This window comes from Haemorhous mexicanus, chromosome 12 (genome assembly GCF_027477595.1).
Source record: "Haemorhous mexicanus isolate bHaeMex1 chromosome 12, bHaeMex1.pri, whole genome shotgun sequence".
NCBI lineage: Eukaryota > Metazoa > Chordata > Aves > Passeriformes > Fringillidae > Haemorhous > Haemorhous mexicanus.
This window is the reverse complement of record NC_082352.1, coordinates 22,544,894-22,559,579: the sequence shown is the minus strand read 5'-3', so window position 1 is coordinate 22,559,579 and position 14,686 is coordinate 22,544,894. Positions and strand designations below refer to the sequence as shown.

General features: G+C 49.4%; 1 long non-coding RNA gene across 3 annotated transcripts in view; it reads right to left on the bottom strand.

Moving 5' to 3' along the window:
- Window positions 1-7,529: 7,529 nt before the first annotated feature.
- Window positions 7,530-14,686, bottom strand: part of LOC132332912 (uncharacterized) — a 58,938-nt gene continuing 51,781 nt past the window's right edge. For 2 of the 3 annotated variants that reach the window (XR_009488002.1, XR_009488004.1), the window contains one exon: window positions 7,530-14,388. This is a non-coding gene — a long non-coding RNA (uncharacterized LOC132332912). The remainder of the gene's footprint in view (window positions 14,389-14,686) is intronic. The other variant, XR_009488003.1, reaches the window with a different exon arrangement.

Sequence of the window (14,686 nt, the reverse complement as noted above, 5' to 3'; positions counted from 1 at the left end):
GAATGATGGGTCTGCCCCCCAACAGACAGTTACTTCTTCTGAATTTTTGACCCTTGAGGGTTTTGCTTTTGTGCTTTTCTCCTGAACCACTAGAAAGTGAAGGATAGGGTTTTTTTTTAAATTGCAACCAAAGCCTGAGAGTCTGTTCTTCCCGCTTGGTTTTACAACAGGAGCTTCAAAAAATCAACAGAAAATCAGGAAACCCAGAAATGAGCCTTGTGATCTGCTCTGGCTGCAGGAGTGCCAGAAGCCCTCAGCAGTGCTGCCTGGCCCCTGCCCATGGGTGTGCTCTGCCATGCAGCCTCCTCCCTGCCTTGTGAACCCAGATTTTCAACTCAAGGGTGCAATTCCTTTTTTATGAGCTGCCTGTCTCTTTTTGTTTAGCTAAGAGTGCTTGGAGCCCTTCCCCCCACCTCCTTTTCCACTGCTGCTCTGGTTTTATTCAATTCAACACTTGAGGGAACTGCAGATGAAATGTCTCTGAATCTAAATTGCCAGCAATAGATCTAAGAGCCTTTTTCCCTCTCCCCTCCCCGAGCTCCCCTCAGACAGAAAGCTCCAGCACATTGTCTCCAGCTGCAGAAGGGCAGCACCAGGATGGGAGCCCAGCAGGGAGGGCACGGGGTGCACAGCCCTTCCTGCCTCACGTGCAGGCAGGTGAGGGGACTGGAGAACCCCTCGCTGCTGGTCGTGCCTGTGTGCCCAAGCACTGCCAGGCTTGGTGTGGGGCTGGTGATGCTGGGTGGGCAAATGGTGTAGGAAAGGCTAAACTTCTTCTTTCCATAGGGAAAACCCTTGACCTTAGAGCATAGAAAAGTAGTCAAAAGGAAAAATAAGGCAAAGAGAAAGGAGGAATCAAAGCTGGGAGACACAGAGGAATTAGGAGGGGAAAGGAGTCTGTACATGGGGATGAGGCTCTTGAACAGTCCTGTGGAGCAGCTCTCTCCACAGAGTTGGGATTCACGGCATTATCTTCATGCTGGGGAAAATAAATTATTTTTGTCCTTTGGCTGCAGAGAAAAATAATAAAATATTGTCAGAATATTACTGAAACAATAAATATTTTTTTCTGAGTTTGGAGACAGAAGGTGAAGCATTAAGTGTAATAATGAGAAATGAAATACTTCACTGGACTCTAAAGCCTGGCAATACTGAAACCTAAAGACAATGGCTTAAAAATATCAACTTTGCAATGTAAATATTATTCTATGGAAAGGACAAGTTAGTGTGTTAATTCACAACTGTAGATGGTGCCCATTTCCACTCAGATAATAAAAAACCACAACTGACCTCTGTCTTGATCCCATAGTCATTGTCCCATTCACTCCTCATACAAAGGTGGTACAGAAAATTTCCTCCCAATGGAAGGAGATGTTGAGAACAGAACAAATAAATGGAGTATAAAAATAAACATACCTAGAAGCATCATGCTGACTGCATTATGGATTTTCATACGAAGTTAAAAGAAAATCTGACTTTGGGTATCTGTTAGGAGAACAGAATCCTGCTGTAGAACCCGTGACCTGTCCAGGGTCTGGAACCGTACAGGTTTCCACGGAAATCTGGCTTATTATTTGCAGTGAGAGCTTCCTCATCACAAGAGGTTTTCTGCTGTGGATCCAGCATTTTTACACCTGTCATGGGGAATAATCAGACAGCCTGGCTTGGTTTGAAGCACTGGAAAGGGCACTGCTGGGAAAATGTGTGTTTTCACACGCTGTGTGTGAAAAGGAGCGGAAAAGGGACCATGTGGCAACATCTGACCACCACCAAGACAGTTCCTCTGGCAGAGCTCTGGATTGCATCAGTGGAAAAGTCAGGGTTTTCTGATGAAACAAGAAATCTGCTACTAGGCAGCTCAGATAATAGAAATCCTCCCTGCCTGATTCGCTGGGCGAAGGGTGCAAACATGTTCCTCCCCCCACTCATTCCCCTCGCTGCAGCATCCCTCGTCTCTGGCTGGAGAATCAGGTGGTGACACACAAAACACCAGTTACTGGGCACACACTGAATGACAAGCACAGGCTCTGGTTTTCAGGAGCAATGGATCTGTGCAGCTTCTGTGAGCATCACATGGATGCTGGATGCTGAGGAAGGGGAAGAAGAAGCTGTAAAATGACTACACTCATCATTGACAGGCACATGCCCTCACAAGAGTGAGGGGAAGCCTAGAAAACAAAGATGAATGCTGGACTGAATAGACAGAGGAGCACAGACAAACACAGGAGTAAGCAAAGACCCTAAAAATGTAGCAGCTTATTCTGAGGTCCTGGTGGATACAGTGGTGTTACTGCCAAGCTGCAAACCAGAGCAGTTTATGATGGAAGATCATTGACACAGAAATCAACCTGTTTGCTCAGTGTCTGGGTGATGAACAGCACCAAAAAGAGCCTCCACACACCAGAAGGTTTTCACCTCTTTACCACTGCCATGAGACATGATGCTCACAACTGTGTCTCCACTGCAGCTGCTTTGAGCACCTACCTGCTTCCACTGACTGACCATGGCTGCAGGCAAGTGTGGAAATACTGAATAACAACCAAGAACTTCACTGGAAAAACCCTCAAGGAAATTCTTGAGATTTCTTGAGGATACAATTTCCCCAAGGAAACACTTGAGATGCAAATATAAGAACTTGATACACGTTGCTGTATCACCCTGCTGTGTCATACATCGCCATGCAAAAAAAACCCCACAGGTGAAGGCTGTGGCTTTTGAAGATGCTGCCAATGACTCCGTGGTTGCTTTAGGGACAGCTGAGGCACATCTGTCAATAGTGAGACCCCTATCATCTCTGGATAAAGAAATGCACAGTACTTACAAACACTGTAATAGAAACCTTTTTTGTGAACATATTGCTGCCATGATGCAGAGCCCCACTTCACCCATTTTCATGGCTGAGACTTTAGCAAGGAAGCAAACCTCAGGTCCAGTCTCCTTTTCAGGCTGTATGAGCTGCCTACACCAAACCACCCACCACTCCCCAGACACCCCTGATTCTGCAACTCAGCATGAGCCCTCATGAAAACAGCTCTTCTGAGGGGACAGGAATTCCCAGCACATGCTGAACACCCCTCTGAGTCCTGCATTTAAGAGGTCACTGGCCTAGAGCAAGGCCTGCAGATAAGAGAATGCAGCTTGAGCTAAAGCAAGTAGATGGCCCCTGTAGACTGTGGAGACACAGGCAAAGGGCTCCAGGGCAGTGCAGTGCAGCAGAGAGGAGATCCTGACCTTCCTTGGGCTAAAACCTGCACTGCCAAACAGCAGGGCCGGGCTGAGTTCTGGGAGGGAGCACCAGCACGGTGCCCTGCCTGCCCTGGCACAGGCAGGTGCAGCTGCAGGAGCCTGGCACAGGGTCCCCCTGCAGTGGCTGTCCCATGGGCACATTGAGGGCTGGCAGTGGAGCCTCTCTCCCTCTGAAGAGCTCCCAATGGCAGTGAGGTTCTGGCAGAACCTCATCAGCCATTGCTGACAGGTTTCAAAGTGAGATGGAAAAGCAAAAGATAGGAGGAAGACTTTAACCTCGCTCTGCAATCATGCTAGCTTTGTCAGAATACAAGCCAGAGCTAAATCCTGCTGCCTCACAACTCCCCGCTCTGGAAAGTGCTCAGGCACAGCCATTTTCCATTGGCTGCCCCTGGCAGGCACAAGGGAGAGACTCCAGCATCGTGTCAGCACAGCAGCACCACCAACAAATGCTGCAGCAGTAATGGGAGGCTGTCGTGATGCAAAGCAACAAGGTCACACGATATGTCCAAGAGCCCTTGGAAAGGCAAAGGCTCTCAAGATATTGCAGAGGGAAGCTCAGAATTGCTCTCAGTTCATTAGGCTTTGCCTGAGGGGTTTTCTTCCAATATTAACTACAAACAAGCTTAAGGTTTCGTGCATGCAATGCAGAAAGGTGAAGGGGAAGGTTTACCAAAAGCCATTTGTAAATATGCTAAGGCAATTCATATCTGTTTTTAAAACTCATCAGATATCCTGTGTACTAAGTCACCTTAAACAAGAACGTTGAAAAAGATCTGTCAACACAACAGCATCTTTTTCTGCATAGAAATTTTACATCAAGGGTGGCTAAGAGTCTGTGCATAAATTACACATGGCAGAACACACAGTGCAATTTCCTTCCCTCCAGGCACCGACACTGTGTTCCCCTGCAGCCGCCTGCTCCTCCGAGCTTTATGACCCCGGTGAGATGAGCTCTCGCTGGTTTTTTCCTCGTTACATTCTGATATTTCAAAGCATGGCCTGTTCTCACTCCCATCTCCCTGCTTCACATTATTAATGAATTGGAAAGCAGACATCATTAGTTTTTGGAGACCATTTCTTTTAAAATTTACAGAACCCTTCATCTGAATCCCCAGAGCCAGTCTGCTGTTCTCATCTTGGAATCTTATTAGCATCATATCTCCTGGATCCTGCCATGCAAACTGCATTGCTATGCACTTTCCAGCACTTGACCCTTTTGCGGACGGAATTAATTTTCTCTTTGAAGCCGGAGCAGCATGCTGTTGTGCTTGTTAAAGGAATAAAACTCATGGTGGAAGAGAGGAAATAAGCAGAGGTTATTCTCAGTTAAATATAGGCCACAATGAGTTTTATATAGGCAGGCTTAGAGAGATTGGCCAAAAGAAATAATAGATTGATGACGCTTTATTACCAGAAACACTTCCCAAAATAGCAGGCAAATAAACTGATGGATAATGCTCACTGGGAATTTCTGGGTTTAGCTTCTCCTGTTCAGCAGCATCACCCTTCTTTGCAACAATCTGAATCTGCCACCTGTTTCTGTATCCAGTATACCCCCAGAGTTCTGGTGAATTAATGGTGACTTTTGGTGCAATTAATCTGAAAAATGCAAAGAACCAGAATTTGCTCCTTGCTCCCAGCAATGGAAAGGTGCCCAATTTCCTATGAAGTGCCTAAATTAAAGCCCTGGTGCAAAGAGGTCTTTCTCTAAAAGAGTGTAATATCTAGCACCCCAAGAACATCTGTGCCATTGCTACTATCCCCTTAAAAGGCACAACGTCCCTAACACCTAAAGTAAAATAGTACAAGAAAATGTAAAGTGTTTGTTGCTCAGTCTGGGCTGTTTCTTATTGCACAGGACTCCTGGAACTGAAAAACGTCCCTCCCTCATCTGCAGTGTTTTTACAATTTTGCTTCTGCTGTCTGGTTTCAGCAGCAATCTTTACTATCACTGCTCTAGAGGAAATTCCTTAGATGACGACTTCATCCCTTTCCAAAAACTCATCAGGAATTTGTTAAGGAAAACTGCAGAAGTTTATTTAAATAACTTCTTGCAAAAGATACAAAGCCAGAGAGGCCAGAATAGCAGAGCAAGTCTTACACCTTCCCTATCAGTAATGGGACCAGGCTGCACTCAGGAACTGGAGCAGGTCTTGCATGGTTCACACCCCTGGCTGTGGGGTGGGTCACCAGTTTAAATCCATAGCTGACTGGATTGCTCTTTCCTTATGGCTGGGCAGTGGTCCAAGGGAAAGGAGGAAAGAGGAATCCAGCTCATCCCAATCACACAAGGAAGCCACAACCCTGGAGTCCTACTCATGTCATGGAATCTAAAGGAAGAGTAAAAGCTCCTGAGCCAGGCAGGACTGGAAGCAATTAATTCCTCTCTGCACACACTTGCCCTGTCCATCAGAGCCAGCCCAGAGGTCAGCCCTGGAGATGGTCTTTGCCTTTGAAGGTTGGTTTTACCTCATTTAGCTTACAGACCATATCTTGACAGCACCATCCAGGCACTTCTTCCAACACTCCTGAGGCCATGTCAGAGGCATACCCAGCACCCCAATCACCTCTCCCTCCCCTTCCTATCTTGCCATGACCCATAACATTGGCCTGCCTGGGAAAGAAAAGATCCCAGGCACAGGTACCTCAGGCAGTGGCGAGACAGTGCCTCATGGTATATAGCAAACCCAAAGGTATTTTCCAGGCTGCTGTGCTACTGACACTGGGTGAGTGAGCATCATGTCCATTACCTTATCCTTTAACCTGTCCTCCAAAGAGTGAGAGCTGGTACTCACTCTCTTCTCCTCTTCACCTTCTGGAAGCATGGCAGTTGGTGCAGAATTATTCAGGCAAACGGTGTTGAAGCAGCAGCAGCACGGGTGCCAGAGACAGACTGGCAAGAGCTTATGAATAGCACAGTGGATGATCTATAGCCAAAGCCATGGGCAAGTGCTAGCCATTAGTCTGGGTGCTGGTAATGCACTCCCTGAGTCCATTACTCACCAATCCATCAGGCAGCCTGCTACAGACAGAGAGATTCCAGCACTTCTAAATCTGTAAAGCGATGGCTGGCAGCCTGCACTACATGCCCTAGGTTACAAGGGCATGGAGGAAGACAATTCATTTTATGTCATAGCCAGTATTTCTTCTTCTCCTTTTCTGTGTGTACTTAAGAAATGGACCTTCTATTATCTGCAGATTGATAGCCAAGAGAATGCTCTGGTGTCTCTGATCACATTTACTACTGAGAAAGCTTTCAAAGGATGATGAACCTCGCAGTTCTCATTAGGTGGACTAAGTATGGAAATATGCACAAGTGCAGATGGAATTTCTTAATTTATGAGCAGTGCTTACAGTAGAATTATTTTAGAAAAACACTACAATTACAAGACATTATTGGAACATTGGATATGACAGAATCAAGGTTGCCAGCATAATCTGGGATCTTCTGCATAAGCATTTGCTATGGGCTCTGATGCACATCTCACACTATCCTGTACTTATTAATTCTTACATGCACAGAAAAGGCATTGATCAGTGCTTCCTACCACAGCTCAGTGTGTGGCTCCAGCTCCAACTTGCATTTAGTGCCCACTTTTCAAATCTCTCACAGAACTTTGCTATTAATCTGCTTGTGAAATTTCTATGACATTCATCACTCTCATTTTCCAAAGGCAGTTCCTAATCTCAACACCCTGGCAAGAAAAAAGTTTCATCATCTGCATTTTCCAACTGCCAAGTAGAGACAGAGAGAGATTCAAGCACAGGACTTGTCCTCTAATTTTATTTGCTTGGTTCAAGGTGTCTAGTTCTAATTTGTGATGCACTTAACAACTTTATAGTACTTTGTGTGTTTCAAGCAAAACTGTGAGTGCTCAGCAATTCCACAAAGAAATACATTCCGGCTCTGGCTGTGGAAGACAAGGAGCTGTCTGCAAGGAGCCTGCCTTGTGTGCTGCCTCCAGTAACACAACCACCACTCCAGCCCTGTGGCTGCATCTGGCACTAAAGGCCACTCCCCAGCAAGGCAGCTCTGAAGCCACTGCTTGCCATCCACCAACACTTTCAGGTTCCACAACAGAGGGGTGAGGAATCCCTCACATGACAACCACCCACCATGTTTGCCACACACTGATCCATTTCCATTGCAGGATCTGTGCACACAGCAGGTCACCAAAGAACAGGCACTCACCTGAGGCTGGGCTGAATCACACCAGCATGGCAGGTTCTGTAGTTTGGGAAGGCAGGTCAAGAAATGGCAAGCAATCAAAAAGAGAATCTTTCCATGGAAAATGTCAATACTACTTTTATGTAACAATATAAGTCAATATTTACATGCAAATTAAACACAGGGACTTCACGCATTACTATACAAATAGGAAATTAATTTTGAATACCTGGTTCTAGGCACCTCTTTATCTTTCCTTTGCCACAGCCAAAGTCTGTAATGATGAACACACCAAAACCTCCCTCTTCTCCAACCTGATGCTGTTTTCTCAGTCCACAGCTGCCTTGACATCTGTTTTAGCTTTATATTCAAGAGTCTGAGCATAAATAGGAAATGCCACTCATGTCCAACACAGGTGGATTCATCTTGCAGTAAGCGCCCGAAATTTCTCATTTCATGCATTTTGAACACCCATATTTGTAATTCAGAACCACTGATGTGTTTTGGTTTGTTTTCCTTTTTGGGAGCCAATCTGGCCATAGAAGAAACAGGCAGCCAGAAGCATGAGGCAGGGCAAGGCAGCTGCTGGAGCTCCCACTCCCTGCCCTGGCCAGAACGAGGACTGGGAAGCAAGGACATGGAAGAATGAATGACAAATGGAAAAACCATGCAAAGGAAAGCATAGGAGCCTGGCGGAACTGAAATCAAAGCTCTGTCATCTCAAGGAACATCACCATCCCAAAGAAGCAGGAAGAGGCACACAGTGATGAAATGGGAGCAGTAGGAATTCATTTGCCTTGGAGGCATCCCTACACATGAACTCACAAAGGCACAGAGGAAACCTCACTCTGCTGTTCCTGCAGGGAACCCTCACCCTCAGGCTAACCCTAAAGCAAGCATTAACCTACTTATTGTGCCCTGGGGCAGTCTGTAGGGTGAGGAAGCTGTCTGTTTGGGAGGAAGGGGAGCAGATGTCACCTCAGTACAGTGTCTGAGTACAATATTCTGTGGTCACCTGAGAGCAACAACATGAACCTCTTGTCATTTTGGCAGAGTCAGGCTAAGGCAGGGCACCCTCCTGTCCTTGTTTAGAGCCATGTCCTTCCATGAATAGACAAAGTGTAACTTCATTAGAACAGAAGTGTCACCATTTCAGGAGCCCTTTTCTGGGGCTTTGGAAACTTCAGCTTCTTCCTTCTGCCATTAAAACTCTCTGAGCAGTGAGGGCCCAGGCTGAGTCACCTGTGCCAGGTCTGCTCTGCTCATCTCACAGGATGGGGGAGGGACAAGGGATGTGACCACCCACCCAGCTTGCAAAACCCTCCCAAATCTCAGCTGCTCTCAAGGAGCCAAACACCACCTGCCAAAGTGGGGGAGTGTCAAGACCTCCCTTCTCTGGGCATATGCTCAGGAGTTTGAGCAGCCTTTGTCCCTTCAGAAGATTTGTCCTGCATCACCTGTTTCTCTGGCTCACCACCAAACCCCAAAAACCTGCTGCTATCCCACATCTTCAGGATCAAACACCAGTGCTTCCATTCAAGTATGTGATCACAGCAGCAGGAGATACTGCTGCAGTTTCTAGCATGGCTCATCATGGTGTTACCTTTGAGACACACATCTGCAGGTACTGGAGCAGAAAGTCCCAGTCCTGGGTCTGGGGACAGCACAGTGACAGTGGCAAAAACAAAGTAAACAGAATCACTGAGCTGGCAAAGTGAGTGGGCACCACTAGGCTGGGCAAAACACGAGAAAGGGTGACAGAGTGTCTGGGGGAGCAGGAGCCACAGGCACTGTGTGAGCAGGCAGGCAGGGGAGCAGCAGCTGGCAGTGAAGTGACTGGCCCTGCTGAGGGACTGCAGTGATGATCTGCAGCAGCACTGCTGGAGGGCTTTCACCTGTACTGTGACAGCTGCAGCCAGCAATGCTCCTCCACCTTATACGGGAATACACACAGGAAGGAACACATGGTTCTAAGGAAGAGAAACACCAGATCTCTCCAGATAGGAGCCTAATCCTACAAAATCTGCTCCTTCAGTCACTGAAGAAAAGTCTAAGTGGCTGAATTCCACTGAACCGAGATATTTAACCATATAATTTCCAATCAGAGCTATCTTTACAAACACAGATGGGCTGCAGTGACCGCTGTGAAGAGAGTACCAGAGCCACAAACAGGCTGCTCTGATGCTCGGGACCTTAACATCAGCATGAATCTTAACAAGGATCCTGACTTCTGCCTGGGACTTCAGCAGCCTGTCCTGTTTGGCTGAAGAAGCTGTCCACACAACACCACTTTGTTCCCCAAGTGCGCAGCATCCTGATAAAATCTGCCTGCAGCATCTTTGATGCTTTTGAGTGATTCTTTTGATACAGAATTGTGCTGTATTGCCTCATCTCACTGAATCTTTGCCTCCATCGAACCCAGGACCAGTGGTCTGCCTGCCATCCTGCCACCCTAATTTTATCTACACCAGGAACATGGGAGCTGCACATTTACCCTGTGATGGTTTTAATTTCATTTATTTTCTCTGTCCTGCAAGTGATCAGCTTGCTTCTTTTTAAAGCCTGCAGTCAACTTTAATCTACTTAGCTGGGAATTATGAGAGATTTGTTAAAGATTTAAAGATTTTACACGCTCTGCTTAGAACTGTTTTTAACTATAACCATCAGGCAAAAAGCCCCATGCAGGCAAGCTGTTCCTAATGCTGAGCACATCTGCCAGGTGTGCTAAGGCAGGTGATGTGATGCTAATGGCTGATGCTTTTTGCTGGCACACTGGTGCCCTCATGGACCTGCTCAGACAGTGCTTAGAGTCTGTCTCTACGTCACCCTTCTTCTGGAAGACTGAGTAAGGGAGGGAAAGAGCTGCCAGCTCAGAATGTGGGTCATTGCATTGGCACCAGCAGCTGTTTGGAGTCGATAGGAGTGGAAAATTGCCAAGGCTGGCATTGCCTGATGGTGCATGCCTTACCCAGGAGAGGCTGGAAGGAAACTGCAGTTTTTGGGGGGGCTATCTGTAACTGTATCCAACTGCTCAAAACAGCATTGGTACTGGAAGAATGGAAGCAGGCAGTGGAGTGACTCTAAGTTGAATGGGAACCCTTGTTGGAAATGATAACAACAGGCAATGCCAACAGACACATGGCTAAACTGTGCTCTGCTGGGGAGCCCCAGGCACAGAGGAGCCACAGATCAAAGTCCCTGGATCTGTGTTTCACACAGTTTATCTCATTGAGGGACAGAGAGCAAGTCCTGCACACAAAGGCCCCAGGAAGTCCCAAGGGTGGAGCTGCAGGAAGTTCTTCCAATGCCACGGGTGAGGAACCACAGGAGAACACTGGAAGAGAGCAACAGGAATCTGTCAGGTATGCTCTGCTCAGCTGGCAAAAGCCACCACCTCAAAAGAAACACAGACCATGAAGGAGCAGCAGTGTGAGAGATTCCCCATGAGCTGTCCCTTGTTACTGACCTACAGAGACCAGACAATCTTGTATGGCAGATAGAGGTTTTGGTGCCTATTCTGGATGACCTTTCCTTCTCCCACCCCAAAAAAGCTGTTTCATCCCTAAACATTCTCCAGCCCTCTGTGCAGCACCAAAACCACAACAGAACATTCATGTGTTTTGGTGTTTCATAAAAATATCAGAAAGGAGCATAGAGTGTGAGCTGGGGACCAGAACCAGCACACTGAACAGCCCAGAGCAGGATGGGGACTGGGACCAGCTCCCCATGCAGCCCTTGGCACAAGGAGTGTGACTGACACCAGACCCCACACCGCCCAGGACACGGTGGGGCAGCTCCAGACACAGCAGTGGGCTCCCCCCAAACAAAGAGTGAGTACCCCCTGACACCTGCAAATTGCCCCACAGGAAGAGCTCTTCCTCCCAGCCATGGCCCAGCCTTGGTGCTGGGCAGCTCTGACAGCGAGCCCATCCCTGGTCCCCATCTGGAGACCCACACCAGTCCAGTGTAGGATCTGCTGGTGCTACACTGAAGACCCCAACAGGGAAGCAGGCATCTGTCTCTCCTTTCCAGCCTGCAGGAGCCTTTGTGACAAGTGAAACAGGGTGGTTTGCCTTGAGGTTAAAAAGATCTCTGACTCCTGACATTGCAGGATGGATCCACTGATCATGGAGCTGTGGGAAATTCCCCAGGGCCACCATCCCTCTTCCTCCCACTGCTCTCAGCCCTTCCTGCTGTCCACAAAGCACCCTGCCTCCAGGGGGACACACCAGTTGTTCCCTGCTCTTGCACCTTCTCCATGTCAGACTCAGCTGCTTTTCTGTGCCAGCAAGGACCAGCATGGGGACAGTCAGCCCTCGGTGCTGGGGTGACAGTCACCCCTTGGTGCAGGCACCAACCCCGAGCAGCAACAAGCACAAGATGGTTCAGAGTCTGGCTGTGCTGCTGCCTCTCACTGATGTGTCACACAGACTACATGGTGGTTTGCCTTGTACCTGATGTGGAGGGTCTCTTCATATTCCCACACCAGAAATCTCCAGCCACAGGTAAAAGCACAGTCTATGAACTCACTGCTTTTTCCTGGGGATGCTCAGTGTGACTCTCACTGCCACAGTCTTTACCTGCATCCACTAAACAAACCACACACACAGCCACAGTATTTTGAAACTGATGGAAAACGTGAGATTCTTCACTTTGGAGGCATCTAACACCAAAAATGATTTGGAACCAGGGAGACAAACATTTGGGTTTTACAATTGAAACTCAGACTCTTGAGAACAGCAATTCACACTTTCTTGCCCAAAAGCCCTTTTGGGGACTTCACAAAGCTGAGGAAGGCTGATGCTGATCTCTCCTGACCCCTGGGCTCTCCCATCCCGCTGCTTCTCGTCAGATGCTGCCCAGAGTGGCAGGCTGTGACCCACACAGCTTTCCACGGGCCTGCACATTATTATTTATCCTCTCCCTGTGCAGATAGCTCACAACAGTGGCTTGCCCAGGTGCAGGATCCCAAATGCACCCTCTTGGTGCTCCCCAGATCACCAGACATGCAAAGAAGAGGGAGAAAAGAAAAGAAAATGTCTTAATACCTGCCTGAATGTCCGGATATTCCAGAGCCTTTCCAGTGCTGACATGGAACGCTGTGCGTTGGACAGGACACTCGGGGTCCCTCGGCTGGCAGTGCCAGCCCTGCGCTGAGCCTGCAGCTGTCCCCCAGGTCACGGGGCTCAGATCCGAGCAGGGCTGGAGCTGGCAGAGTAAACCAGCAGGAATCCATCCCACTGTGGGTGGTGAGGGGCTCCGAGCGGCTCCTCAGCGCACATCGTGCCTGTGAGCTCGCTCACCTGAACAGCGCCGGGCTCTGCGGCTGGTGACAGCCCCAGGGGACACCAGCGAGCCCCGGCTGAGCCACCTGTGGGACTGCCCGTCCCTCCAGCCCGCTGCCCTGGCCCTAGCCTTGCCTCCTCAGAGCAATTCGAGGGGAGCAGGTGGGAGCTTGGTGGAGGGAGTAATGGGAAATAAATAAAGCAAGAGGACCGGGTGGGAAGGGGGGCTCCGTTCTCATTCCCAGACGTTTGCACTCCCAGACTCAAGCGGACTTTGTAGAGCAAGTGTGGACCCTCCTGGCAGGGCAACCAGCAGCTGCCTCTCCACGCTGCAGTTTTTGTAAATTCTGGGAAACACTTTTAGACAGACACTGGCACTCATAAATTATACAACTCATTTGCATATTCCAGTCATGAGACATTATGCAAATGTGACCTGATTTGCATAATGGATTCCTCTTGTCGCTTCACTTGCTTCATGCTTTTAAAAAACAAAATGAAATAAAATGAAAGCACAGGAAGGTGAAAGCAGCAAGTTCCCAGCGCTGCTGCGCCTCCTCCTGCCACTCTGTCACCCTCACCAGCGGCACACTGGGGCAAGGGAGAGTGAAAAACCGAAGCCCAGATGGGTTATTTCTCTCCTAATTACAACAAACTAACTTTCCCTTGGTTTTGATGCTTCGCCCCAAGCAACACATCGGAGCCGATTAGAGCAGCTGAGCTGCGGCGGGCCGGACAAGCCGGTGGCGGCTGGGGGCCTCTGGCGCTGCTCGCTGCCACGCGGGGTGCTCGGGCCGGGGACCGTGCACTGTGAGCCGCCCGTGGGCTGCCACGGGGCTCGGGGCACGGCTGCTCTGCCGCAGCTTCAGCCGCGCTCCGTTTGAAAGGTGCATGGCAGAGCCGAGGGGAGGGCTTGTGTCCGTAGCAAAATAGAGCGGTGATCGATCGGAAGGACGAGGCAGGAGTGCCAGCCGCCCCGGCAGGCTCCAGCAGCCCGTGCATCCCCGGGCAGGGCCGGCCGTGCATCCCCGGGCAGGGCCGGCCGTGCATCCCTCGGCGGGGCAGGTCCGGCTGCGGGCGCTGCCGCCCCTGCACCGCGCCAGGCACCGCCGTGCCAGGCGGCTGGCGGCCGTACCCTGTGGGAAAACTTAACTGTAATTCTTCAGCTTTTAAAATCAATTAACCCGTGTGTTAATTAACATCAAGTCGACGGGAGGAGGAGGAGGAGGGGAGAGCGAGAGGGAGGAGGGAGGAAAAGAGCTGCAAGGGCGGATGGCAGCGGAGTTGGCACAGTGCCATCCATTCAGTGGCAACGCCACAGCTCCCTGCGATCGCGGCAGCGGGTATATGTTACGGGGGCCCTGAGCGCGGGCCAGACAGTGCCGTAGAGCCAAGGGAGATTATCCAGACCCCCAGGAGCAAGCGGCAGGCAGCGACCGGAGGCACGAGTGCCAGGATTACAGACCAGGCTCCTCCGCCGCGAGCCCTTCCTCGGACGCACACCATGGGGATGGGGCTCCCCCGCCAGCGCCGCACAACTCGGACTTCCAGCACTTTTCCCCCCTTTAGACATCATTCTGCCGCAGTGGAGCCAGCACAACGGATGCTTTCACACCCTGCGAGACAAAGGCCGTCGTCTCCGCCATGACACCGCTCCGTTCCAAGCCGAGGCCGGCATCTTGGAGTCTTTAAAAATAAATGGAAAAGGGAAATGCGAACAATAAACACAGCAATCGAAAAAACCTCATCAACAAGCCCCTTGTGCCCGCTCTCCATGCCAGGGGCAACATGGGCATCTGTCGCAGCAGAAGGCGTTTGCGTGGGGCTTGCTTTTTTTTTTTTGGCTTATTTTTCCCCGCAAGCTGTTGGCGTGTTTTGCCATTCAGGTTCGTTTACTATTAATGCCTAAAAAACCCCAACCACACCCAGCCAAGTCAACAACAAACAAAAGGGAGTAGTCGACATGGAGGGAGAAATGCCCAGA